The sequence below is a fragment of the Lissotriton helveticus genome, chromosome 2_1 (assembly GCF_964261635.1).
Source record: "Lissotriton helveticus chromosome 2_1, aLisHel1.1, whole genome shotgun sequence".
NCBI lineage: Eukaryota > Metazoa > Chordata > Amphibia > Caudata > Salamandridae > Lissotriton > Lissotriton helveticus.
The window spans coordinates 1,351,732,882-1,351,759,154 of NC_136059.1; the positions used below are offsets into that span (position 1 = coordinate 1,351,732,882).

At 40.9% G+C, this 26,273-nt stretch overlaps 1 protein-coding gene across 3 annotated transcripts in view; it reads left to right on the top strand.

Annotated features, from left to right (window-relative positions):
• Positions 1 to 26,273, top strand: part of WDFY3 (WD repeat and FYVE domain containing 3) — a 1,930,620-nt gene that overhangs the window by 189,258 nt on the left and 1,715,089 nt on the right. For all 3 annotated transcript variants that reach the window (XM_078676292.1, XM_078676293.1, XM_078676294.1), the window contains exons 2-3: positions 3,002 to 3,203; positions 3,577 to 3,623. The gene's annotated coding sequence lies outside the window, so the exon portion shown is untranslated. The remainder of the gene's footprint in view (positions 1 to 3,001; positions 3,204 to 3,576; positions 3,624 to 26,273) is intronic.

Below are 26,273 nucleotides of genomic sequence, written 5' to 3' on the forward strand. Positions count from 1 at the left end.
TTCTCCGATTGTTAGTTCAAACGTGATACATTAGTGGAATTATTGACAGTTTTAGTGACATAAAATTCTGTCCACTGCTAGTCTAAATGCATAGTAGTTTAGCTATCTAGCAGAGATAAATTAGTAGTCTGACATGGCAGGTGGCAACGCATTTATTTTTCAGGCATGCCCTATATAGGCTGATGCACTGGTGTCATCCTTGCTCCCATAGTAGTTCTCAGTGTCTGGAGTTTCATGACATTTCCAGATGAGAAATAGATGTGACTTAATACAAACAGTAAGATTTGATTGGCTTTCGCTATAGTTGGATATTTCTAATCATGAATTCTAACCAGTATACCATACCAGCTATTCCTTTCGTTCTTATGTGGTCATGATTATGGAGTTGAGGGTGATATTTACAGTACTTTAAGTTGGGAAGTTTATAAGTGGGTAGTTCCATAAATAGACCTTAACATAATTACTTGAAATAGTGTATGGAAGCATGAGGCCTTGCTATGCAATAATCTGAAAAAACTTCTCATAGTTGAGATAATGGTGTGTACAAACACACATTACAATATTTAATTTGTAGAGAGGAGCATTGATAGGGCTTCCTTTCTATCTGTAATGCTGCAGAATCAGTAGGACAACGGGAGGCATTGGTATTTTGCTTTTCCATGATTTACCTTGAATAGAGGTGGTTTCTGCTGAAACAAAGTCGCAGGGTAATGGGTGTACCAGTAGAATCAGTAATAGAGAGAGATGAAATCAAAGCTCAGAAACGTTTCCTTGTACATATAGTTAATTAAAAAGAGCAGTGGCTAACATCCATTGCTAATACATATTTGAAAAACAATTTGTGCAGATGTTATGAAAGTAAATATGGCAGATGCAAATATCTTGTAAGAGTGGTGTAAATGATATTTGGCTAAAAGCAGGTCATGAATGTGGAGTCAGTTCTCATTGAAAATTAAGAAGCTTAGTGGAAAATGAAAATGGGATCACCCAGTTACCGATGATGTTGATGCTGTAGGAGGGAATTTTGGATGTGAGCAAGTGCTTTTTTTAAAAATGTTAAGCCTCAGAAATTATTTTAATTGAGCTTTTAAATCCCTACATCTGTCAGAACTAGCTATAATGATTTTATATGGTTTGTCGCTCTTGTTGTCTAAAAACGAAAGCAAACAAGTGGTGTTACCTTTCCCTCATATGCTGTAATCTAAGATATTGGTCTTTTATCCTTACAACTGTGGGAAAGATATCATCAGTGCTAGAAAAGCAATAGAATTTCTTCTGTGTTTACTGGTTCAAAAACATTTGTTTGTGGTACATGTTTATTTTTCTATACGGACATGTTTATGATTTAAGTGATAATGAGACTATTTATTTTGGCTACTTTACCCATAATACTTTTTACTCTCATTCATTTCTTTAGTTGTAATAATCTTTTATTCACATTCATCTTTTTAGTAAATGGAAAGCTTTCCAAAGCCACTGTAATGTAGAAAGAAGGTTAACCTCTTGGAGATGTTATAGGTATTTTGCAGCAGCCAGAATTATTTTTATATTTATTGTGTATCTTTACCGTTAACTTTTCTTCCCACAAGTTGTGGAGTATGATTAAAAATAGATACAAAATTCAGAAAACCATAAATAAAGTCAGTTAACACAGCTATACAATATACTTCTGCTACAAAATACAATCCCAAGTGACTGGAGAAAGGTAGGATTCACACCTGATACAAGGACTTGGGAATTAGTGAGAACATCAATAATACTTAATCCGTTTCATGTCCTTTTTTATAATTATAGGCGAGTACTGTATAGAAATTACTCCATAGGACAGTCTATACTGTTACCCAAATCCTTTGCTGTAGTACTCCTAAAGCACTGTTAATTTACTAGGGAATATACCAAAATAAGCATGTATTTGCAAAGCCATTGAGTCTGACTTGCATTTTGAGGCCAGTCCAAAACACTTAAAAAAACAAAAACAAAACACGTAAACAATTATTGCTTTCAGTATGTAGGGCATCAATGAGACACATAATTTGTTTGATGATTTGAGATGTAAAATAGTCCCTCATGCATGGCCAGACAAGCACTTCATAGGAGGCAGAATGATGTACCTAGCAGCCAATAGCATGTGGCAAGAGAGAAATACATAAGGCTTTAGGTCTTCCCAGAGAAGTATGCACTGATCTGTGCTACGTGTTTGACCCCTTTGCTTATTTGTATTGTTATCTTATTACTCACATGATTGGCTTTGCAGCCACCTACTTGTACTGTTTGATCTATTGATATATCTGTCTGACTATGCTCCCTCATGTACCCCTCTTTGAAAAGCGCTCTGATATCTGCAAAGATCTTGTCCGCGCTATATAAAACTTTCAAAATAAATAAAAATTAAATAAATAAATAAGTTGTACCAGAAGGAGGCCTTCAAAATATCTATGTCAGGCCAGGCAGACCTCTTGGTGCGAGAAAACCCTGGTCCGGCATAAGAGACATCCACCAAATAATCAATGTTTTACTTAAAGTGAGATGGCAAGTTGACTACTGAGTAACCTCTAACCTGTGTTGAACAGAGTAGTACAGCCCAATGATCCAGATCTGCCTGCTGTCTTAGGCTAGAGAGTGAAGCATACTCCTAAGTAATGTTTTACTACCTAGCCTATGTTTCATTTGTTCTCAATATATTCCTTGCTTGGTCTCGTCAGTCTTTCAGTAACAGCCAAATTGACTTGGTAATAAAGTCAAAGTTCCTTATAGTATCAATTTTTTCCAGAGTTCAACACTTGCCACATTGATTCAAAAGCTCATATTTAGGTGTAATGTTCAGGCTATTTAGTGGGACTTAATGTAATGTTGTTGTGAACAATAGTCCTCATGGTAAAGTAGGATACATTCTCTTACCACTGTATTTATTTGATAGAAAGTTGTGTTTTTTTAAGTGATGGGTACAGTAGCTTTTCCTACCATGTCAAACTCACAAATTGTCTGTTTCTCTTTATCACAGATTTTATTTTCCTACATGGCTGACCTTTACTGGAGAATCTGCTGGGATCCTTGATTTCTATCTCACTCATTTACTCTCCTCCAAGTCTAATCATTCCTCTTTGGGAGAAATTTGAAGACCAATTTTCACTGAAGGAAGAAGCCAATTAGCTATTGAAGCAGTTTTTCTCCAGCTGAAAGGATGGCGATTTCCTGCCAAAAAGGTAAGATCCTGAAGCTGCTGACTGTAATTGGTCGTTGCTCTATTCCAGGCGCTTAAGGTTTCAAGACCATTTAGTGAACTATTGTGAGAATATAGGCCACGGGAATGCTTGGATTATAAGGCAAGAACCTTTGAAACGCATAGGCTATTTGTCTGTGAATAATGTATGAAATCGTGGAATGGCAGAGGGCAACAGTTAATTAAATTTTCATTTGATTCAGAGCTACACCGAGTTTGTTAAGGTGAAGGCTTTTATCCCCAAAAGGACGATGGTAAATAACTTGTGAGCAGTTCTCATAAATTACATGAAACAAAAAAGGGCTTTCGTCGTGGTTGCTTGGATTTTTCTTGAGACTTTCTTTTTTGTTTCCTAGGACTTTTTAAGGAGCCATGGCAGAGCACCATAGAAGTCCATTACATGGTTCGTATATTACTTGCATTACTTTTTGTGTCATTAATCTGATGTAGACTCAGTCCTGTAGAAGGTATTCAGACTGATGCTCTCTCATATTTTACACTTTATACAAGTATAAAACTACTACTACTACTACTACCCAGGAGTTTAATATATTGTGTTTGGTATCATTACAAGCTTGCCACTTTTTTCTAACACGCATTCTAGTTCCTGCGGATGAAATATGCTCTTTGTGAGACACCTAAGGAAAGTCTCTAAAGGGTCCTGCTTAATTGTTACGTCTAGTCTCACCTACTGTTGTTTAGAATTGCTGTATTTTTGTCTACAGGATTGGCATATAGGGTGTGTTTCTTCTTTGCATAGCCACTTAGCACAGTTGATGCCCTAAGCTTTGTCTGTCTTGTCTTCTGTCTGACGTTGTTGTTAACCTACTGCCCTTAGGAGAGTATTAACTAAGGCTCTGATGTGGTCGACCTTTTAAAATTGCCACTTCAGTACATGTTGTCAGTTTCCTGTTCTGATCTTTCATGTGGCAGTCTAGTGCATTCTGGGAGTTGCACAGTTGGTTTGCTTCTTTTGAGTCAGTTGGAGTAACATAAGTTAGGTTAGTGGCTTGAAAAAGAAAATCCCAGGCTTTGAAATATGATGGCTTGATGAAGTGGCACTAGGCTGCAACCTGATTTTCAGTCCTGGAATGGAGGAGTGAGTTCTGCTGCAGCAAACACAATCAATGGATATGTCGGCACCATTTTATTTGAATTTGTGATATAATACTGCACCTTCTTTGGTTAAACTATTTTGAGGTAAATGGCTATGAACAGTGTTGCCCATCAATAAAGTGTATACTAAGCCAATGTTTGTTGACTGACACATTTGTACCATTGGCATGTCCTGCCTCTATCTGGCAACATAGATGTAACTGTGGCACATACAAGAAATGTTCCAAACCCCTGTATCTCCCTGGCTTCTAGATTCAAATGGTCCCACACTAAGGGGCTGATTATGATGTCGGTGTCAGTCTCACCGACATATGCCCCTGTGGTCTACCCCCCATATTACGATGCGACGGGCAGAGGCATCGGGAGGAAGGACCGTCCACGGCACTTCCGACGGGCACAAGGAGGCCGTCGGTGCCTTGGAAAGACCACATAATCCCTTAATGACAGCGGCTCCATCCATCCAAGCCACTAGAACAATTGCTACTTGCCCATTCCTTTCAAAACAGGTCTGCCATCCTAACACAAACCTTAATGTAAACAGTTTGCCTTGGGTAGGAATACATATGACACCATATTCCATACATCTCATACCTGTAACTTAATGCAAAGTATTCTGCATTGTGGTTAATCCTCAACACATATAAGAAAGCCTTTAACACATGGGAAATACCATACTGATAAACTTCCTTATTCTTTGGTGCCCAGATATTTTGAAGCCAATGGTGGTGCTATTTCTATCGAGCATTCATTATTTTTTTCATGCCGCCACTTTTGTGTTTGTTTAAACCAGTGTAGTTAATCCCCATATATTCATCGTGCCTAGTGCCCTGTTCATATATTTCATTCGTTGGGCTTGCTGTAACCGCAGCATTGCAACTGTTTGATGGGAAAGGATGAGAAACTGTTGACATTGGGACCCAATGCAACAGCATTTTCTTAATTGTGATTAAGACCAAGTAGTGAATCACACACACTTACAGAATAATTGTTCTAATCCCTCGAAATCGGTACCCAAGATGTTACTATTAATTACTTTTCTTGGCCCTGACAAATGGCGGTATTTGTGGGGTTTACCGTGTGGAAGAGGCCGGGGAGCAGGGTAGGTAGCCGTCTGTTCAAGATTCATAGATATTGAATCGGAGATGGGTTGGCAGCTTTTGTGTATATCGAATGGCCAAATGAAACCATTTTGTGACTCTTTATTTTTAAACATGGTTAACGGTGTATTGCTAAGACTTCGGAGCTCATTTGCATACCGGACAACTTTCACTATATGGTTAAATGCAGATCTACATTTTCTCTTTCACTGTTCTGCCTGAATCAGACTCTGCTTGGGTCATGCTGACGGCCGTTCCAGTGGGAAACGTGTCACCATTGCAGGGTTGGACTCGAAAGCTCATGCTTTGTTTGACAGATGTATTTTTAGAGCAGGGTCAGAATGGTTCTGTGTTGTGGGAGTTTTTAGAAGCTCTGCTTCGAGATTTGAGGCTCTATGACTGACATGATTTGCGTCATGTCTTTTTCTGTTCACTTGCTAAAATAATGCCTGTCGGGTTTTTGATTCTGCGTGTTCATTTTGAATGTAATAAATGCATGTAGGTCGCATCTGTGCTATATATCTAAATGATGAAGTTGCCTATGTTAGGAGACCGTCTTTTCTTTTATTATTCCCCTTCCACGCCTACACTTTTTTTTTTTCTTTCAAGTGCGATGTAGACTGCCCCATTTGTTTAACATGCTTGAGTTTTTTAAAATGCCTGTTAACAATGTCCTAGTTTCTCAATTTGCCTCATCCTTTTCTTGGTCGCTCCTATGTTGTCAACATACCTATCCCCTACTGAATGATAGTGGGATTTGTCAACCTCTTGCTAGTGAGTGTGTGGGTTTCTTGTCTGAGTTCCCTACTCTTGGTTCAATTACTTTTGTCTTTATTCTTGTATTTGTGAGTGATTTTGTAGATTTATATAGCGCGGCCTATCACCCATGAGGATATCCAGGCGCTGTCCATGAACACAGGGAGTTGAAGTGATTTGCACAGAATCACAGGATGTTACACTGAAGCCAAGACTCTCACTCGGATCCCCAGCTCCCAAGTCAGCAGCTCTGGCCACTGTGCCACACCCTCTCCCCTGAGCCACATCCTCTCATTTGTCTCACCCTACTCTGATTGTAGCACGTGAGGAATTATTTTCTCTTACTTTTTTCCTCTCCTGCTTCACTCATTTCCTGCCCCTTAGTCCCCTCGTGCTCCACCCTCTGCTGTATCAGTGGCGGTCTTCTTTAAAACTATTTAACGTGGCTGCCCATGTGTGCGTGTGCAAGGCGATCATCATGGTTTTCTTTTATTCCGTGAGAAAAATCTCTTATTCATGGCTGCCTCTAATGCCTGTGCGCGCAGAACTGCCATCTTGGAATGCTTTTTCTAAATACAATAGAAACACACATTGCAAGATGGCTGCTGTGCACATGTATGCACTGTGGCCATCTTGGAATGATTTTTCTCAAAGCAAGAGAAAACCCATTTCAACATGATGGCGTGCTTGCATGCACAGTCATGGTGACCATCTTAGAGTGATCTTTGCTTCAAGTAAAATCATTCCGAGATGGTATCCGCGCCTGTGTTTGCACACGAGGCGGCCATCTGTGAAGAAGAAAAAAGTATAAGCAAAGCTAACAGGTCTGTGCCACAGTAAGGCATATTGGGGTTGCCAGTGTTTTTCTTTGTGTTTTTGCGTTGCCAGTGCACATAGCTATTCTCCTGCATAAAACTGCTGTAAATATGCAGACGGCTTGGTGGATTTTCAATGCTCAACGACAGCAGTTTCAGCACCAAAAAAGATTTTTTAAAGAGCCTTGGGTATCTCTCCTGTTTCTCGTTTAGAGATATATATTGTTGTGGTGTAATAGTAACACTTATTACTGTACCATAAATTGAGAACAGTATTGCTGAGGATGTACCATCATTCCACTTTGTCTTCTCGAATATCTTTGTTGCAGGTTAAGGATTTTAGTTTCATTAGAATGAGTCACTCTCATGCACAAAAACAAACATTTGGTTTTAAATGAATATTTAACTACGGGGATGATTTAATGCTCTCTCTGTCCTGGACACATGAACTTGTAGAGAGAAATGTGTGACGTGTCCCTTGTGGTAGAAGCGTGTCCTCAACAGCTGGCCTGGAACAGGGCTTGAGGCATGAAAACATGCCTGAGGCAGACTCTCCTTGGTACTGGACATTAGGTTAATACCAAGTGTGCAAAATGTGAAAGTGGTGAACATCAAAGAAATATAATTTTTAACAAGCTAGCCTGGGGAACCGTAGTAGTATTTTCACATTAGCCCATAATCTGAATCTTGGTAAATGAGGATTGGTTTTGTGTACTCCATAGTGCATTCCCTCAGTTCAGCGTGTTAATGACACCTTTCCTTGCATCTCAGACTGTTCCCTAAGACTTGTGTATTTTCTTAATACTAGGTTAGCTGTTTAAATTTATGGTGTGTAGGTTTGCATTGAATCAAAGTGCCCTGTAGCAGGTCCAGGGTGTCTTAGCACTGCTAAAAATACAGAAAGCAATAAGAACACGCAGGCCTGCTTTGGTGTCAACGCAGTGGAAACTTCGGTACCACAAGTGCTGTTTAAACAAGGCAGTTTTGTTTGAAAAGATTGTGCGTGGTGGCAAAATCTGAATATCAAGTTTTGGTATGCTGGTTTCCCGGGGCGTTTGATTTGAACATAAGTCTTGCAAATTGGGTACTTTATGGCTAAATGTGTTTCTCTTTACACAGCGCCTTTTGCCATATTCTCTTTTGTGGCAACATCTAAATGCCCTTGTAGCTCTGTATGTTGTTTCATTATTACACATTAGTAACAAGTTGATTAACTGAACATGTTTGAAAAATTGTAACTTTGAGGTTTCTGTGAATTCGTTAAAGGATTGTGTCCAAACGTATGTATAGAAGTATAGTGATGGCGCGCGGAGTTACCTGCTCAATTACCATACTCACCTGTGCCCATAAACATACACACTTTGAACAGGTAATCCTGCTTTACCTTTGCCTATCAGGATATTATTCACTTTAGGACTTATACCTATACACATTGACTTACCAATCCTCGTCACCTGTATTTAAAGTCCTAAGGGATCGAAAAGGATGTTAGAATAATAGGTAGAAAATGACATTTACCTTCATAAATAACCACAGACTCTGGAAAGTTTAAAACGCTTTATCTAGGCAAAGTCTTAAATGTCAGAGTCCATACAATAGCAGTTAAAGCCTTTTCAATTAGGTAAATAATAACGAATGCAATAATATGTAGAAATATTACGAGATTTCTTTTAGACATTGATACCTGGGAAGGCTGAGAAAGGGAAACAGTACAATGACATACCACACAGATTATATTTACCTACAATGGTGTGAAGACCAACCCTGGCCACGGGCTGGGGCAAAGAAACAGGGCTCCCGACAACTCCGGTGTCAACAAGATAGGACAGGTGCAAATCAGGAGAGGACAGATGCAGATCAGGACAGGACCTCAGGTAAGTGCAACGCCAGCGTCACACCCCTCTCTCTCTCTGCGGCTAACACTTGGACCCGACTGGGTCATCAATTCCCTCAGCAATTCCAATTCTTCGGACAGAGCGCTCGACTAGCACCTCTGCTCTCGATCTCTCCTGCTCTCGATCTCTTCCAGCATATGTTGGGTCAGTGACAGGTCTGTGACAAGTCGGACAATCTAACTAGCTAAGCCTACCTTAGTTATACCATTTTCCAGGGCAATGTACCATCCCCCAGTGTTGCGAATATGTGTATTCCCCTGATTTGATTGTTCAGAAAGGCAAGGAGAGGTCATGACACCATACAAGTATGAGATCATTTCCATTTAATAACGTGGATCAATGTTCCCGCCCATAATTCACTTTCCCATTAATGCATTCCACCCAGCAATATTATTTTTATTTATTTTGAAAGTTTTATATAGCGCGAACAAGATCTTTGCAGATAACAGAGCGCTTTACAAAGGCAGGTGGAAGGGTAGGGGAACAGGGAGCATAGTAAGGATGTAGATCAACAAGTTCATGTACAAAGCCACAATAATACATATAGTACAGGTATGAGGTAGCATGGCCTAGTTGGGACTTGGGTCATCCAAACAATGTAAATAATACAGAAATAGAGAAAAATACAGCTGTGAGGGAGCAAGAATCTGAGCACTTTAGTCTAGTACAAGTCAAAACACTTGTGCATAGGAATATATAGGCTATATAATAATATAATACTGGCAATACTGATCGACGCATTGTAAATCAAACATAGTTGTTCAAGTGTATTTAGCCATAAGGATATTTTTGACTTCTTTCTTAAAAAGAAGGGAGGAGGAGATGAGCCTGGTTTCCGGAGGAAGTGCGTTCCAGATCCTGGGCGCCATTCCTGAGAAGGAGCGTTTGTAAGTTTTTTCCTTCCGGAATCTTCTCGGTTTCAGCAGAAGATTGTTTGTACTTCTGGTAGTTCTGGACCCGCCGGAAATTGTCAACTTATGAGTGAGGTAGCTGGGTGATTTCAGGTGTATAGCCTTGTGCGTCATGCAGGCAATTTTCAGCTGTATTCTGGCTTCAAGAGGCAGCCAGTTCAAGGCTTTAAAGTCAGGGGAGATATGCGAATGTTTTTTTGATCCAGTGATGAGTCTCGCTGCCGCGTTTAGTGACGCTCTGAGGGGTGCAGTTGTCGTTAGGGGGAGGCCGCAGAGGGCCACGCTGCCGTAGTCTATGCGAGGGATGACTAGAGCTTGTACTGCTGTTTGGAAGTCTTTTGCTGGGAGGAAGGGTTTCAGTCTCCTCAAGGTATTTATTTGGAAGTTCGCCCCCTGATATGCTGCTGCATGTTGAGGTTGGTGTCAAGTGTTATGCCTAAGGATTTTGCTGAGTCCACAATGGTCGGTTGGACATTGAGTGCTGTTAGGTGCTTAAGCCATGTTTGTGCGGAAGATATTTTCGTGGGAGGTGCGATTAGGAGGAACTCAGTCTTCATAGCATTGAGTTTGAGGTGGTTATCAGCCAGCCAAGATTGGGTGTTTCTGATCGTAGAATTCAGACTCAGGATGTCTTTGGGGGATTGTAACTTGAGATATAATTGAGTGTCATCAGCGTACATGTGAAAGTGAACATTGGATGCTTGTAGCAGGGTGGTGAGAGGTTCCATAACAAGGTTGAACAAAGTAGGGGATAGGCAGGATCCTTGAGGGACACCTAACGATACCGGTATTGGGGATGACAACGAGTTTTTGCTCTTGAATTTTTGAGACCGGTTGTGTAGAAAGGAGGTGAACCAACGAAGCACAGTCCCCCAGAAGCCCATTCTTGTCTTTAGGAGTTCGAGTAAGTTCTCATGTTTCACCCTGTCGAATGCTGAAGAGAGATCAAGAAGGATGAGGAGACAGGTATCGTTTTGATCTAGGATTTGAAGGGCGTCGTCAATTATGTGAGTCATAGCTGTTTCAGTGCTGTGCCCTGCTCGGAAGCCTGATTGATGTGGGTTGAGGAGATCAAACTGTTCTATGTGCTTTGTCAATTGTAATTGGACGCATTTTTCTAAAAGTTTGGCGAGAGTGGGAATGTTGGTAATCGGACGGTAATTGCTTAGATCAGTGGGGTCGGCTGTTGGTTTCTTCAGTAGAGGAGTGACTTGTCCAACTTTGAGGGAGTCAGGGATAGTTCCTTGTTGTAGTGAGCTATTGATAATTTTAGTCCAGAGTGGGAGGAGCAAAGGGATGAAGTCTTTTACGGCGTTAGCCGGAAGAGGGTCAGTGAGGTGATTGGATGGTTTTAGGGTGCTGAGTATTCTGACAATTTCTTCTTCAGAGTAGGTGTCAAAGGATGACCAAGTCGCATTTTTTTAGTTTATTGGGTGTTATGCAGTTGGGTATTGAGTAAAGGCTTGCGTCATTGAGGAGGTCGCTCCTTATATTGTCAGTTTTTTTTGTTAAAGAAAACCGAGAAATCTTCGCAGGAAGGAGTAGTGCTCAAAATGTCGACAGCTGGGGGTTGTTCCTTAGATTGAGATCGGATTAGCTCGAACAATTTACTTGGACGGTTTTTTGCTTGGTCTAGCTGTAGTCTGAAGAACTCTGATTTTGAGCGTTTTTATTTTCCTGAAGTATGCATTTCTCTTTTTCCTCAGTTTTAAGATGCAATGTCGAGGGAACTGATCTCCAGGTGCGCGCTCTGCCGTTCGCACAGCCAGTCTCTCTTCATTGAGACTCCCGTTGTACCAAGGGTTGGATATCTTAGTGGATACTCTTTTCAGTTGCAATGGAGCAGCCTCATTGATTATTGAGGCCATGGAGTTGAGATAGTGGTCAGTTAGGTACTGGAAGTCAGTAACGTCGGTAGGGGGGAGTAGGAGATTGCAGCTGTTAGGGGGAAGAGAGTTTGGATTGAGTTTCCTCATGTCTCTTTTCCAGACTTTGGGCATGGAGTATTGCACCGGGATGCGTTTTACTTTTTCCTTGATAAGGAATGTGATAATATGGTGGTCTGACCAGTCACAAGGTTGGATTGAGTCAAGTTGAATGGTTCATCCAAAAAAATAGGAGTCAAGAGGGAAATAGAAGACTAGGTCGCCCTCCACTCAGTTCAGGTACCACAACAAAAAGACCTAGTCCTTTAGGCAATGTTTCTTCTAGACCAGTGAACACACCCGGATTGTCCGAAAAATCATTCCAGATACACCTCTAACTATAGAGATTGTTGCTGTGTCTCAGTCTATTGCCATGATAAAAATAGCCATACTCTGATCAATATATTACAAAACAACACAGGACATACATTCACTAGAAGGACGACAAAAAAATTGTGAAATAGCTAGATGTCACCTCACGGGCGCACCACCAATGGGGACCCCTGGTTGGTACTCACCAGGATGGCCCTGTTCTCATCATTGGTGACACCCAGCTTAACGTAAACGTGTCCAAGACCCAAAGAGACAGTGAATGGTGCAGTGTACATACAACTTATATGTGACAAGACTGACAACATTCAACATATACCACGAAAAATACTGTGCACACAAGATACAAAAACTTTTATTCGCATTTTCTTGTTGCAAACAGTACACACATATACATAAAAAAGAGAGTAGCGAATACTACCTATCGACTCGCACTCTACTTACAGCCGACATGTTTCATTGCCTTGGTCTTTATCAGGCAATTTCTTCAGTGCTGAGAAGACGCCGACCGAGTAGTCTCCACTGATTTAAAGATTGAAGGGAGATACGAACACACTCACCTCTTGGGAGTTGTGGTTTGACATTTGAAAGTGGTTTCTCTTCCAAGGTATGAAAGAAAAACCGGCCAACTAGCACACAAAAACACAGTGGCATTGGCAGTGGCAGTTTAACATTGTCTGCCCTGAAGAAATTGCCTGATAAAGACCAAGGCAATGAAACATGTCGGCTGTAAGTAGAGTGCGAGTCGATAGGTAGTATTCGCTACTCTCTTTTTTATGTAGATGTGTGTACTGTTTGCAACAAGAAAATGCGAATAAAAGTTTTTGTATCTTGTGTGCACAGTATTTTTCGTGGTATATGTTGAATGTTGTCAGTCCTTGTCACATATAAGTTGTATGTACACTGCACCATTCACTGTCTCTTTGGGTCTTGGACACGTTTACGTTAAGCTGGGTGTCACCAATGATGAGAACAGGGCCATCCTGGTGAGTACCAACCAGGGGTCCCATTGGTGGTGCGCCCGTGAGGTGACATCTAGCTGTTTCACAATTTTTTTGTCGTCCTTCTAGTGAATGTATGTCCTGTGTTGTTTTGTAATATATTGATCAGAGTATGGCTATTTTTATCATGGCAATAGACTGAGACACAGCAACAATCTCTATAGTTAGAGGTGTATCTGTAATGATTTTTCGGACAATCCGGGTGTGTTCACTGGTCTAGAAGAAACATTGCCTAAAGGACTAGGTCAAGTTGAATGGTGTCTTCTTTGGAGATGACAAGGTCGAGGATAGAGCCTTTGTCATGTGTCGGGGCGTTGCAAATTTGAGTGAGGTCAGAAGCGTTAAGGAAATTTTTTATGCTATTAACTACTGCGTCACTGCAGTCATTCCAATGGAGATTGTAGTCACCAAGGTAAATTTGTGTGTTTTGCCATCCTGCGTTGATTGACATTGTGTCCATGAGCTGTTGGGAGAAGATGAGGTTGTCCCCCGGGGGGTGGTACATGATATGTAGTGAACATACAGGTTTGTTCTCACTGATGACATCAATGCAGAAGTATTCACAGGAGGTAAGAGAAGGGGCGGTGACCTTATTAATAGAGAGGTTGCTCTTGTAAATGCAGGCGATTCCGCCACCTGTCTTGTTGGACCTGTCAAGTCTAGTGATGCAGTAGTTGGGGGGGACTAGGATATCCATGATAGGATTGGAGGATTCAGTTAACCATGTCTCCGTTAGTATGGCCAGGTCAAGGTCCATAGACAAGATGAGGTCAGCGACCTCCGACAAGTGTTTTTGGGCCGATCTACAGTTGAGAAGTGTGCATTTGAGTCTGGGGGTGCAAGGGGAGGTGGAGGGGTCTATAGTGAGAGGAACTTTAGTGAGGTTGTTGGGAACAGAGCCTCTGTTGCTACGCGTGGGGTGCCTGATAGGGTTGGAGAGAATCGTAGGAATGGATATGTTGATGGTGGCTAAGCGTTTTTGGGTTGCCGGGACATATGTGCTGAGAAGGGTGTGTATGTCGCGGTCCGAGAGAGTCTTGATAGCGCGCTGGGGGCGGTTGGCGGTATTGCGAGAGGGGATAGAGGTCCAATGTAAGGCGCGAGTGGGATGTGTCTTGTTAGTGCGCTGGGGCCCGTTGGAGGTATTGCGAGAGGAGATATTGCGAGAGGAGATAGAGGTCCCATGTAAGGGGTGTCTAGGATGTGAGGGGGGGTTGTTGATTAGTTGAGAGGTGGTGGTGTGGGGGGGTGCTCGGTGTGCGTGAGGAGTAGCTCTTTGAGCGTGTGGAGTTCTTCTTTCACTTGGAGGAGGGTGGTCATGATTGTGTCCAGCGTGCCGTTGGGTACGGAGTTAGTTATTGGAAGGGTAATCAATGACAGGGGGGGTGAGGCAATTGCGAGACGTGTTGAGACTGGTCGTTGCGGGGGTGCAAGTGTGGTAATGAGGGGTGAGAGTGGGGGGGGCGATGTTGAGGGAAGAGTGGGGACCAGGAGTGGCGGGAGTGCTAAGGGTGGGGGGGAAAGGTTGAGGGAAGAGTGAGGGCTAGGAGTGGCGGGAGTGCAGGGGGTGGGGGGGCAATGTTGAGGGAGGGGTGTAGGTCAGGAATGTGTTGAGTGCATAGAATGGAGGGGGAGCTGTTGAGGGAGGAGTGAAGGCTAGGAGTAGCAGGAGTGCAGGGAGTGGGGGGGGGGCGATGTTGAGGGAGGGGGAGATGATGATGGAGGGGTGTATGTCAGGAGTAGTTTGAGTGCAGAGGGTGGGGGGGAGATGTTGAGGGAGGAGTGGGGGCCAGGAGGGAGGGAGCAGGGAGTGGGGGGAGAGCGGTCAAGGCAGGAGGGGGAGCTAGGAGCGGCGGGAGTGTAGGTAGTGGCGGGGGTGGAGAAAGTGGGGGGGTTTGGGAAGGGATAGAGTTGAGTTGTGAGGGTCAGAGGCGGTGGGTCGTTCTGAGACGTTAGTTGGAAGTGAGGGGTTCTGGTTCAGTTGGATGGGAGTATGTGTGGAGGTCCGGCGTCGTTCTGAGACGTTAGTTGGAGGTGAGGAGTTCTGGTTCAGTTGGATTGGAGTATGTGTGGAGGTCCGGCGGTTGGAGAGGTGCTCCTTGAAAGTGGGGAACAGGTTGTCGAGTAGATCCAGGTTCCTGTCTGTGGATTGAATTAGGACAATCCCGTTATTGTAGATAGTAATGGCTGTACTGCCTGGGAAGAGTTTGGATGGTGCGATTGAGAGTGTTAGTCCATGAGCGGATTTCCTGATGGTGGAGACGTTGAGTAAGAAAAGGAACGCTTTTCTCCATTGAGCTCTGCGTGCGGTGTGGAAGATGATATCAGTGTTCAGGGATCCATTTACCGGTGAGAAGTAGGTGTCGACAAAAGGTGTTTCAGGGTGGGACCTCAGGAAGTTGTGTTTAAAGCGTTTGGTGGCTTTCTTTGTGAGTGCGGGTGGGAAGTTTATTTTATATGTGTGCTATTTCAATTTAAGATACAATGTATAATGTTTTGTGCTTTCCCTTCCTTTTGGAAGTTCACTGGGTCGAGTTCCCAGGCGCATCGCAGGCAAGACTGTCATTGGCATTAGTTCAATGCCATTGCTCGAGGACTCTTGGTTCTTTGGCTCGTGCGCAGTTCAGATTCAATATGGTGTTACAAGTCACTCTGCAGGCCCAAATACGAGCTAATAATAAAGTCAAAGAGAAATACATTAGAATGCAAGAATAAATGAATGCACTGTATACCACTCATCTCTACTCTATTCCCATTACTTTATTTTAACTAAATCATTAATAGTTAAGCAGAACAAACAAAGTTTAGTTAAAGCAGGAGCAAGTGCTTTAGTATGAGACATGAAGCGCCCATCTTTAATACTAGTGTGCAGCTGCAAGAAATTCCCACCAAAAGCGGAAGACATCACACCACGTAGATGTAGTAGACGCATGCGCAGAAGAGTTCCCGAGTTTTCGGCGGCCATTTTTAGACACTCGGGTTACTGTTCGTAAAAGCACATAGGCGAGCTTCCCCTAGATACTATAAATGTCGTGTGGTGCAATTATTAGTAATACAAAACATGTTGATTAGTAGGTTATATATTATTTCGAGAGGATTGAATTCGAGCAAGTCTCTTGGAGTATGAAACCTTGCTTCATAAATAGTAAGCATAGAAAAGTTTTAAAACAATTTAACATATCCCCCGAAAGTTTGAAAAAGTGTGTGGGGAGGAAGGTATGAAGTGAATATTCCAGATTGCCCTGAAGCAGTGCTAAGAACTTATAGATAAGCTGTTTGTACTTGAAGTTAGTAAGCCACAACCTTGTGCTGCTGTGTATAAGGGAAGTAATTGATGCTTCCGTTTTTGTGTACAGAGGATCACACCAATGTTTTTGTATTCCCTGCAAAAAAAACAATATTTTTTTAAAGTTTCAAAATGTCTTTTATAAGTGATTGTTCATGGCAAAGTTTCACACCTAAGTAGAGTACTTTCACTGAGGTGTAACTCCCTGTATTAAGCCGCATTACCTCAAAGAAGCAGTTACTACTTTGCTAGACCTGTTGCCCTCTTTGTTTGTTACTCTTATGGACTTGGCTTGGGCTAAATGGACTTTTCAGTTGAAATGTGTGCTCCTCTCTTCCTTGCAAAATGTTGGCATTTTAATATTTTATTTGAGGTCCGACTACATGATAAAGGCAAGTTACAAGGAAGAAAATTGGATCAGCACACCAATGAAATCTTCTAAACCACACCAATGAAAGTGAGACCCAGACGATGAATAGTCGGACAGACTTTATTAGTTACACCTCTTTCTATAATTTATGGATGCACTGGTTTTTCTACTGCCTTACACCTGAACCCTCTAAATTGCAAATCTGCACTTACATAGTAGAAGCCAGTCTTCTGAGGTTGATATTAAAAGAAACAGTTATGTGGTAGGAACATCAAGGAGTGGAGTATCAAATAAGTCAGATTAAAAAAGGTCGCTATGTGGCATGAAACATCATTTTAATCGCATAGTAAGTTTCCATTTACTTTCGTAGTACTGATTTAAGGTGAAACAAACCCTTACACGACTACGGGCGACCCATTGATATAGTGGACGCCGTCGCAAGACTTAGGAAGACGCCGGATTTCGGGATATAGGGTGCGATACTATGATTACAGAAATTGATCCGTGATAATTGCGGACGAGTTATTGATAAGTGGACGCGGTGCCTACATTAGGAAGGATGCACCCCTATACTGCAGGATATATATAAAAAAACTTTTGGACAAACCAGAATTCGGTAACGTCTTTTTGAAGATATTTGCATTCCTGGTACAAGTAACCTATACCTACGGGCATTGTGAATTAGCCCTGATGAAGTTCCCATGGCACTAGGGGAAAAAACGCGTTGGCTGGGCCTCTTTAATGAAAAAACGAATACGAATAAAAGAAGAATTTTCAAATTGAGTATATCGACTCTGCTTGGAGTGCACCTTCTTTTTTTTGTGTACATCCTGTAGTAACCATATATGATGCACTTCTACGAATAATTTCCAATTGGGTTGAACCATTTTCGAACGGAGGCCTGCCACATCCAAAGATAGTATTTTTGTCTGCAGACTGCTGAGAAAATAGCAAATCTCCTACTGTGACCAGCCCTAGCCCTTTAAAGTGTTTAAAAAGGAGAGATCTATTTACTACAGACAATCTTGTGTGGGTGAAACACATGACAAAGGGCAACATCTATGGATAGGGTTAAGGGGAACATTCTTAACGCTTAGAATCAATATGAAAATTATGATGATCACAGACTTGGAGTGAAGGAAGTGAATTTAAGCAAAAGTGATTGGATCATGATAAAAAACAAAGAAAAGATAGGCAAGTGCAGTAAGTTTAATGTTTCATTTCAGAAAGAAAAAATATTTACCAATGCAACCAGGGTAAGTGATGGTTAAAGTGTGACATTTTGAAAAAAATGGCAAAATGTAATGGCTATTTTAATTCCAACATAGTCAAGAACTAGGGAAAACAGAGAAGTTGATTGCTGTATTTAGGATTAGAATGCACTAATGAATTAAACCAAGTTCGGTGTGGTACAGAAACACCTCTTTGAGTTTTACAGGGCTGAATTAGATTGGGCTTTTTTACCATTTGATAGAGACTTAATATATGTTATTGTTCAACATTTGTAATTCTGTCAACCCTTTCAGTTGAATGAGGACATTACTAGTTTTCATAGTAGTACTCAACTGTTTATTTTTGTTCTTGTTTTCTGAATCTTAATTATTTTTAACAATTCTTCTTTCTTTTTTACCTGAGCTTGTTTTTGTTTTGTTAAGGTTAGAAGATGTGTATATTGGTTTTGTTTGATTGAATTCCAATAGATCTATAGTAATAAAGTGAAAACAAGGATAGCAGGACTTGTACAGAGAATGAGCTGCTAGGGTGTGTTATGCTGGAACCAGAATAAATATTTATCTTATTACCGCTTCTTTACAAAGCTGAAAGAGTGTTCTAACCACTGTATCTTTTCTATTTATTGACTACTGATACTGGGATGCAGCCACCATTTAAAATGCATCCAACAAGAGGTAGTCAAGAGTCCAGGGTCAATTTCTATCCTTCTCGATTGTAGAGTAAATGTTAAAAGCCATCCTAAAAGAGAGTAACTAAATCATATGTGGCTCTGGCTCTTAATCCGGAGTCACGCCTAGTACGACTTCGTCTGGACCAAAAATTAACACCCCACCAACCAACCATTGGGATAGCTACTCAGTAGACTGCAGTTATATACAAATCCAGTGTTTTGACTTTTACATTTTAGTGCTTCACTCATATAAAAATTGTGAAGTGCCATCACAAGTTTGCAGAAAAGATTGGAGCACCCCTGGAGACCTCATGCACGATATTAAAACACTTCCCACATAGCCACTCTATAGACTAGTTTTCAGCCACGTACAACAAAGGAAGTAGACTCTTATTTGACAATGGGTAATATTTTCAGTGTGACTATATTTCTCCTAAACCTCTTTGCTTCACTCATTACTTCAGCATAGCTAGAGGTTCACCATGTCATATATTTGGAACAATCCTTTGATAACCACACACAAAATCAAATCTTCTTTCCAGGTAGGCCATTCGAAAATTATTTGCCAATCATGTACACTGAACTCAGTAGCCTTTGACTTGTCCACCTACAAGTGTCTTCTTGAGATTGAGGCGCTGTACAAATGCTGTAGTAGAATACAATCCTGATTACAAACCTTCTCCAAACTTAATTCCCAAGCAAATAATTTGCGTTGATCAAAGGAATGACCGCACTTGGCTTAGTGTTCAGTGTCATGTTTCTTGGCTGAATACCAAGGCTGAGTTTACGAAAATATAAAAATAATATATATTATTATAATTAGTGTTCAGAATTAATGTGCATCACGTTGCATGCTTATAGCTACCTAAATAATCCTGTAAGACCTGTTTCTAAAATTAAAGTCTAAACATAGTCAATTAATTGGGTGATGCATTTAAGCTGTTGTTTTATTCCAAGTCTGCTGCTTGAATAATATAATGCTTCTTGTATGCACTTTTATAACTTTGACAGCCAAAATAAAGTTAGTTTGAATTGAATTACTTCAATAAGCACTTTTTTGATCCATATGTGCAACCTAACGAAATAGATTTAATATAAATACGGACTGCCCTAGCTGCCAAAGGTAATGAAGAAACATTAGGAGTACTCAATGGCAACATTTTTCTCTTTAACTATCATGTGAGATTGAAGAGCAGGGGTAAATTCCTCTTGGAAGGCAGACATTGGGCCACTTTCATTATTAATTGATCATTTGAGCCGAACTGATCTACTTTAACGCAGGCTGTATATTGAAACAGCCAAAGTCGGCATCAGAATGTAACCGCTTCAGAAGCCTGCATGGGTGCAGTCATTGAAACAACTTTGAGAAATCACTTGCTTTCTATTTTGCGAGGAATGCAATTGCTCCAATTGTAAGAAAGGATACAGTTAACATTAATTATCCGGGTTACAGATGATCGTATGGAGACCAGGCATGGCATTTAAGAGGTCATCAGATTGTTCTTCCTTTTTTTTCCATTTCAAAATACTTTATTGGTTTTTACAAGGAATACAGAAAGCTTAACTCAGGGTAAGCATAGGGTAACCAAGGCAACGTTTTACATAAGTAGTCATAAAGTGACGGTAAGGCGCCTTTGTGAATGACATGAGATTAACCCAAGCGATCAGTGAAAGGAGAAAAAAGGACAGGCAAGAGAAAGAGAAAGACTGGGGAGATAAGAAAAGGGAAGGAAGAGGAGTGGCTAGCCGGGCTGTATCATCGCTTTAGTAATTCTAGGTCTATGTTGGCCCCAGATCACCAGAACTTTGCAGTGTACATATTATAACAGACAAATACATGTATCAATGAACATTACTCTTATACATCATTATACAGGTGGAACAACAGTAAGTACACAGTATATGAATCCGTGGTAAACACCTTGTTCATGGAGTTTTATAAGAGTCTAGAAACGTGTCCAGAGAGACTTCATTTATATGCACGTCACGATGGCTTTAGTCTAGCTGCCTCTTCTGCCCTGAAAAGGACATAGCTTCTAATGCAGAGGTTTTCTCAGATAGCCTCTAGTGAAAAATGTAAGACATATAATTGTTTTCTATATAGATTAAAACGCAAGGTTTCAGTTCCCCATAACAGTAAAAATAAATATAGAGAACGTGTTCTTCCTATCTCGGAGATATATTTCTAGCGCAAGTCCCCCATTCCTCTGGCTCGTGGGCACATGGACCCCTGAAATTTGTAAGTAGAAATATATTTAGCAACTTGTACAGCTCGAGGAGAAGACAATGAGTACATTTATTGGCAAGACACTTTTTCAACTTTTTACAACTCCTTGCATAGAGAAGCAAATGCAGAGCAAACTAAATTCATATCTTTGAAATGCAAAACTTGTAGATCCTAATTACAGTTCAGCCAGAGACTGATTAACAAAAACTTCCAGAGCAGATTAAAAAAACTATCATAATAAGGAAACTCTGAATTCTCCCTTTCAAATACTCATATCAGCACTAGAAAAAAGCAAATGTAACAATGTAAAAGCGATAAGTCAAAGCCAAATTAATATATTCCTAGTTGTATCATCCATATAAAGGGGCAAAGAAAAAATAGCATTAGTTGCAAGAGCCCAAAAGCACCACCATGACCATAACAACTATAGAGTGAACAATATAAAACCTCACTTCAAGTGTGCATGTTGAAGACTAACTCAGTCATGCAAGTGAAGAAATCCGAAAAAATATACACATACCAAAAACTTCTAATCTTCCATTCATAAATCGAATTACACACAGGTGGATTAAACTTGGAAGTTATTTTCTCCATACTCCCATGATTTGATGTAACGATTTCTGAAGAAAATAAGATGACATCAAGACCAAAGTTTACAAGATAATTGAAACACATAAGCAAAATCTTCATATACTAAAGGCCATTCACAAAGAGAGCGAAGCGAGTATGACCTTCACTGTCCAGCATCTCCCACTGAATGAAGGGCAAGGAGCCTCTCACAAACACTGCTTAAATAGCGGTTGCGCCAGTCATTATTAACCTTAACAACCAACATTTTTGAATCAGCCAATAGGCCAACACAACTAACTCGCTGGCAAAACTCTCTTAAAGCGGTCACAACATTACCTCAGATACAACAGTCATTAAACCCATTACTCTGTTTTAGATTGCGACAGCAAAATCTTTAAAATGACACTACTTCACACTTCCAAATATTATCAAGCACACTTTTAAAATGATCGAAAGGAAAGGTATTTTAATGGAACAGCTACTGATAGAGTAAACGTTAAAACTGGGAGGAAAAGCATTTCCATTGATCTATTTATGCCCATAGGTTTTGTTCGAACTCACTATTCATTGGACATGTCGTCAACCTGATGATCCTGGTGCTCAGTACCAAATCATGATCATGGTGGGTTGTCACAGTCTTCAAACAGCTTGTGTGTTAAAAAACAAACAAAAGGAATTACTTGATTACAGAAATCTGATGCAATTAACCAAACCACAAAGAATGATTTAAACCCGATTTATCCAAGTCCAAAACTAAGTCCAGTCAAAAGAATAAAAAAATCAAAAATTGATCAATACCATGTCAGTATTTGATTCACATAGTAATAGTACTCCAATATCCTTCAATAAAACCAAGTTTTTCAACCTATCCAAATTATATTGTACACCCATCCTGGGTTAGCCTTGAACTCCTGTATCTATTGTCCTAGGTCTGCACAACTAATGTATGCTACAACTTTCCGTGCAACAAAGCTATCAGTTCAACTGTATAGCCATGAATTCCAACTACATAGCAATAGTGAGGGGCATGGTCAGCAGCCATAACCAATTCCCAAAAACCTAACCTAACAAAAATCAGTGGCTCAGTGCTGTAGCATAACCGTTATGTCATTCACTAATTTCTTAACTATTGTCTATTGAAAAGAACAGAGATCAACAAAATGCAAACTCACTAAAACCCAATAAAAAAATCTTCAGATCAGATTTCATTTATTTAAACTTTATTCGGCTTCAAAAATGAGAACCATAAAAGTTACATTTGCACAAGTGAACATACAAGTTTAAAAATGGGCATCACGGATCAGATTACATGAGTTCAATAGAGTCAGTACACATTTAGTAAGGGCATAAAAGGCAATATATAAAGTTAAAAACAATTCATAATAATACATTTTATCCTAGTCAATTAAAATCCAGACCTTTTCTGTATTTTAAAGAGCATTTTAAAAACCCTACAATCATCGGTTAACAGTCGGGTTTTAACAATTGCAGGTAAAACAAAGCTGGGCGTGCCTGTGAAAAATTTAGCTTTTTTTAAAAGGGATTTTAAAAACAATCTGCGGGGGGCCATATAAAAGTTGCAAAAAAGGACAAAGTTTAACAGATCCTATGGAGACAGGTTGTCGCAGCCACAGGGTGCTAACACCTGTCCTTTGTGGCTCCCCCTAGGTACTGCCAGTAAAAGGTGAAAATAATCCAATCTAAACCTTACTAGCAGAAATCTTTCGTGCATTGATAGAGGCCATGCTAGGTATTCCTCCATTCCTGGAGAGGTTTTGAGCATCAGATGTCTGCGTGCTCCAGATTTCTGGAGTTCCTGCTCCTCACGCTTGATCAGCTTACGCTCTAAATAAGATTCCTTTACAGAGGCCACATCTTCCTTTGGGGTTAAGAAAAGGTCCAGGCGACCCAACTCGTTAAACGATCTCATTAAGTATTTGAACCATGGTATTTGACATGTGGTCCAAGTTCAGCAGATCCCTGTATATTTTGTGTGTGAGAACGAGATCTTTGTTTAGCCAGCTTTTTAGCCAGAAGAGCATGGGGCGCAAGCCAAGGGTGTCGCTAATGTATTGAATACCAGTTTCTTCATGAACGGAGAAGTTTGATGTCCCTCGGGGGACCCCCAGCAGTTGTTTTAGGAAGGTATTTTCGGCTACCTGAATCCCTTCCGCTCTGGTGTACCCCCACACCTCACTCCCGTATGTGGCTATAGCTACACTCCTGGCTTGGTAAATTTTCAACATTGCTGCAACTGGGCGATTGCCCATCTTGCTCGCAAAGTTAAGAATTGCAGCATTGCTCCTAGTCACCTCCCCCCCGCTTCTTCTTAGTCAAGGGGGCCCAGTTTTGTCTCTCGTCTAGGAGAACGCCCAGGTACGAGAAGGTAGAGGTTGTTGGCACTCTCAATCCATTTACCATTAATGGGTATTTGCGCTTAGATCCAGGCCCTACCAGCATTATAAAAGATTTTGCATTGTTTATGGCCAGATCTCTTTCTGCCATAAACCCCCGAAATGTATTTAGCAGAACTTGGAGGCTTTTGGGGGTGGGTGCTAGGAGAACCGCGTCGTCTGCGTATAGCAAGACGGGCAGCCCCCTATAGCCCACATACGGATAGTCCACCCCAGTTGCCTGCAGGGTTCGTTCCAAATCATTTATATAAAGGTTAAAAAGAAAGGGGGCTAGGATACAGCCCTGACGTACCCCCCTTTCTATGTTAAAATCCCTTGAAACCCTTAAGTCTTGCGAATACCTAACGTTTGCCTTTGTCTCTTTATGGAGATCTCTCAGGAAATCAACCAGGTTAGCATCAACCCCCATGGCATTCATGGACCCCCACAGCCCCTCCCGATTAATACAGTCAAAGGCTGAGGATAGGTCCATGAATGCCATGTAGATTGTTCCTACTCGAGCTACAGTGTATTTTCCCAGTATGAGATGTAGATTGACACATTGGGCCACAGTAGATCTTCCCGGGCAAAACCCATACTGTACTTCTGATATAATATTATTTTCTTCGGCCCAAGCACTCAATCTGTTCAACACTATTCCCCCTACAACTTTGACAACTGAGTCAATCAAGGAGATGGGTCTGTAATTCGTTGTACAATTTCTATCCCCCTTTTTAAACACAGGGACTATTGTAGACAATCCCCAAGATTCAGGGCAACCAGCCTTTACTGCTGCATTCAACACTGCCACCAAGACTTGCACCCACAGGGATAAGTTGGATTTGTAGAGATCAGGTGGAACACCATCGGGGCCTGGAGCCTTTTTACAAGTAAGATTATTAATACTGTTTTCCATCTCTTGTGCTGTAAATATGATCTAATTTCCTCGCTCTGAGTTTGAGTCACGGGGACAGATGTTGTGCTTTCAAAGATAGCCCTGAAATGGTCCACCCATTCCTCCTCTGTTATGTTAGTTCCCAGATCTTCAGATTTTTTAGATCCGATTGATTACACACTCCAATATCTTGAACACACATTGCCATCCTCCACAGTCCACAAAAAGTGTGATAGAAAGCTATCCAGACTATTATCAACTTTAGATCCAACAGACAAAAGGGGATCACCTGACAATAATGACCTAATTAGACAAAAACATATGCAATTCCCTATCAATATTGAGGCCCAGCTCCACACACTTCAATTTATCAATCCATCTCGTTTCACATCTTCACAGAGCAAGGACTCCATCACACCCTGTCTATCTACCGTTATCTGCTGGATCCGTAGAAGCTATATATTCACAATGTCACTAATTCTATGTTCTGACCAAAAATTATTGGCAACTGGGTGTGGCATATCGTTATTGTTTAATGGTCTCATATGTTCTTTCCACTGTGTTATAAAAAAAATTTTTTTGAAGCCCACATATTACAACAGGAGCAGAGCACTATGTACACGCAAAAGGATGAATTACAGTTCATAAATTACACATTAGAGTACTTCTTGTTAAGAGTATAAAAATCTGTACTTTTGTCCATTACATATTTACAACAGACACAACATCCACATTCAAAGAAACCAACAGGTAGCATTGGTAACCACCTTGTTTTAGAGGGATCTTTTTACCTGATGGTGTCACTAGGGCTTAACATACTTTGTAAAGATTTGACTTTTCTAAATGTAATTTGCGGTCTCAGGGGGATAACTTGTCTTAATTCTGTATCCAGTACCCCTCAATATTTTTGTAAATTCTTAGTGAGTTTTACTACTCTCCACTGAGAAAATCTGTTCTAGAAAATGATGAGTGGTAAAAACTGTATATTCACCTTGTAGCTAGCTGGGCCTCTCCCAATCAACCTACTTATTTTACGGATGTATAAAGTAAGGGAGTTTCTGCTCCATGCCCTGCAGCCTGACTCACTAGAATCACAGATCGAGATGATATATCTGCTATACACGTGCATATTTGTCTTGCGCGCCCATCTGGCCGTAAAATGGTGAGCAGTCATTTCCGTCTGTAATTTGTCCAGCGTGAGTTTAAGGTAAAGTGATATTGTGGTCTGCAAAACAGGTTTATAAGTAAACCTGTGGCGCGTTTGTGTAGATACCTTTGGTAATCTGGTTTACGTGCCAAAACAAGTAAGAGCGCAGTCCAGTCTATCTAAAAATGTCAAAACATTCTGCATTGATTTTGGAACCAATTTATCCGGGCCTTCCTAAAGGTACCCAGCACGAGATGTGGCGAGCAGTGTTGAGACATGAATTATCACATTCTTGAACAATTGTCTGCATTTAAGAACCAAGTGGGTCCTTCTCCTTGTGCTATCTGTAAAGTGTGCTTTCTCTGCATGTTCATTTCTACCAAAAATTATGTGAAAGCAAAAACTAATGTTATTTT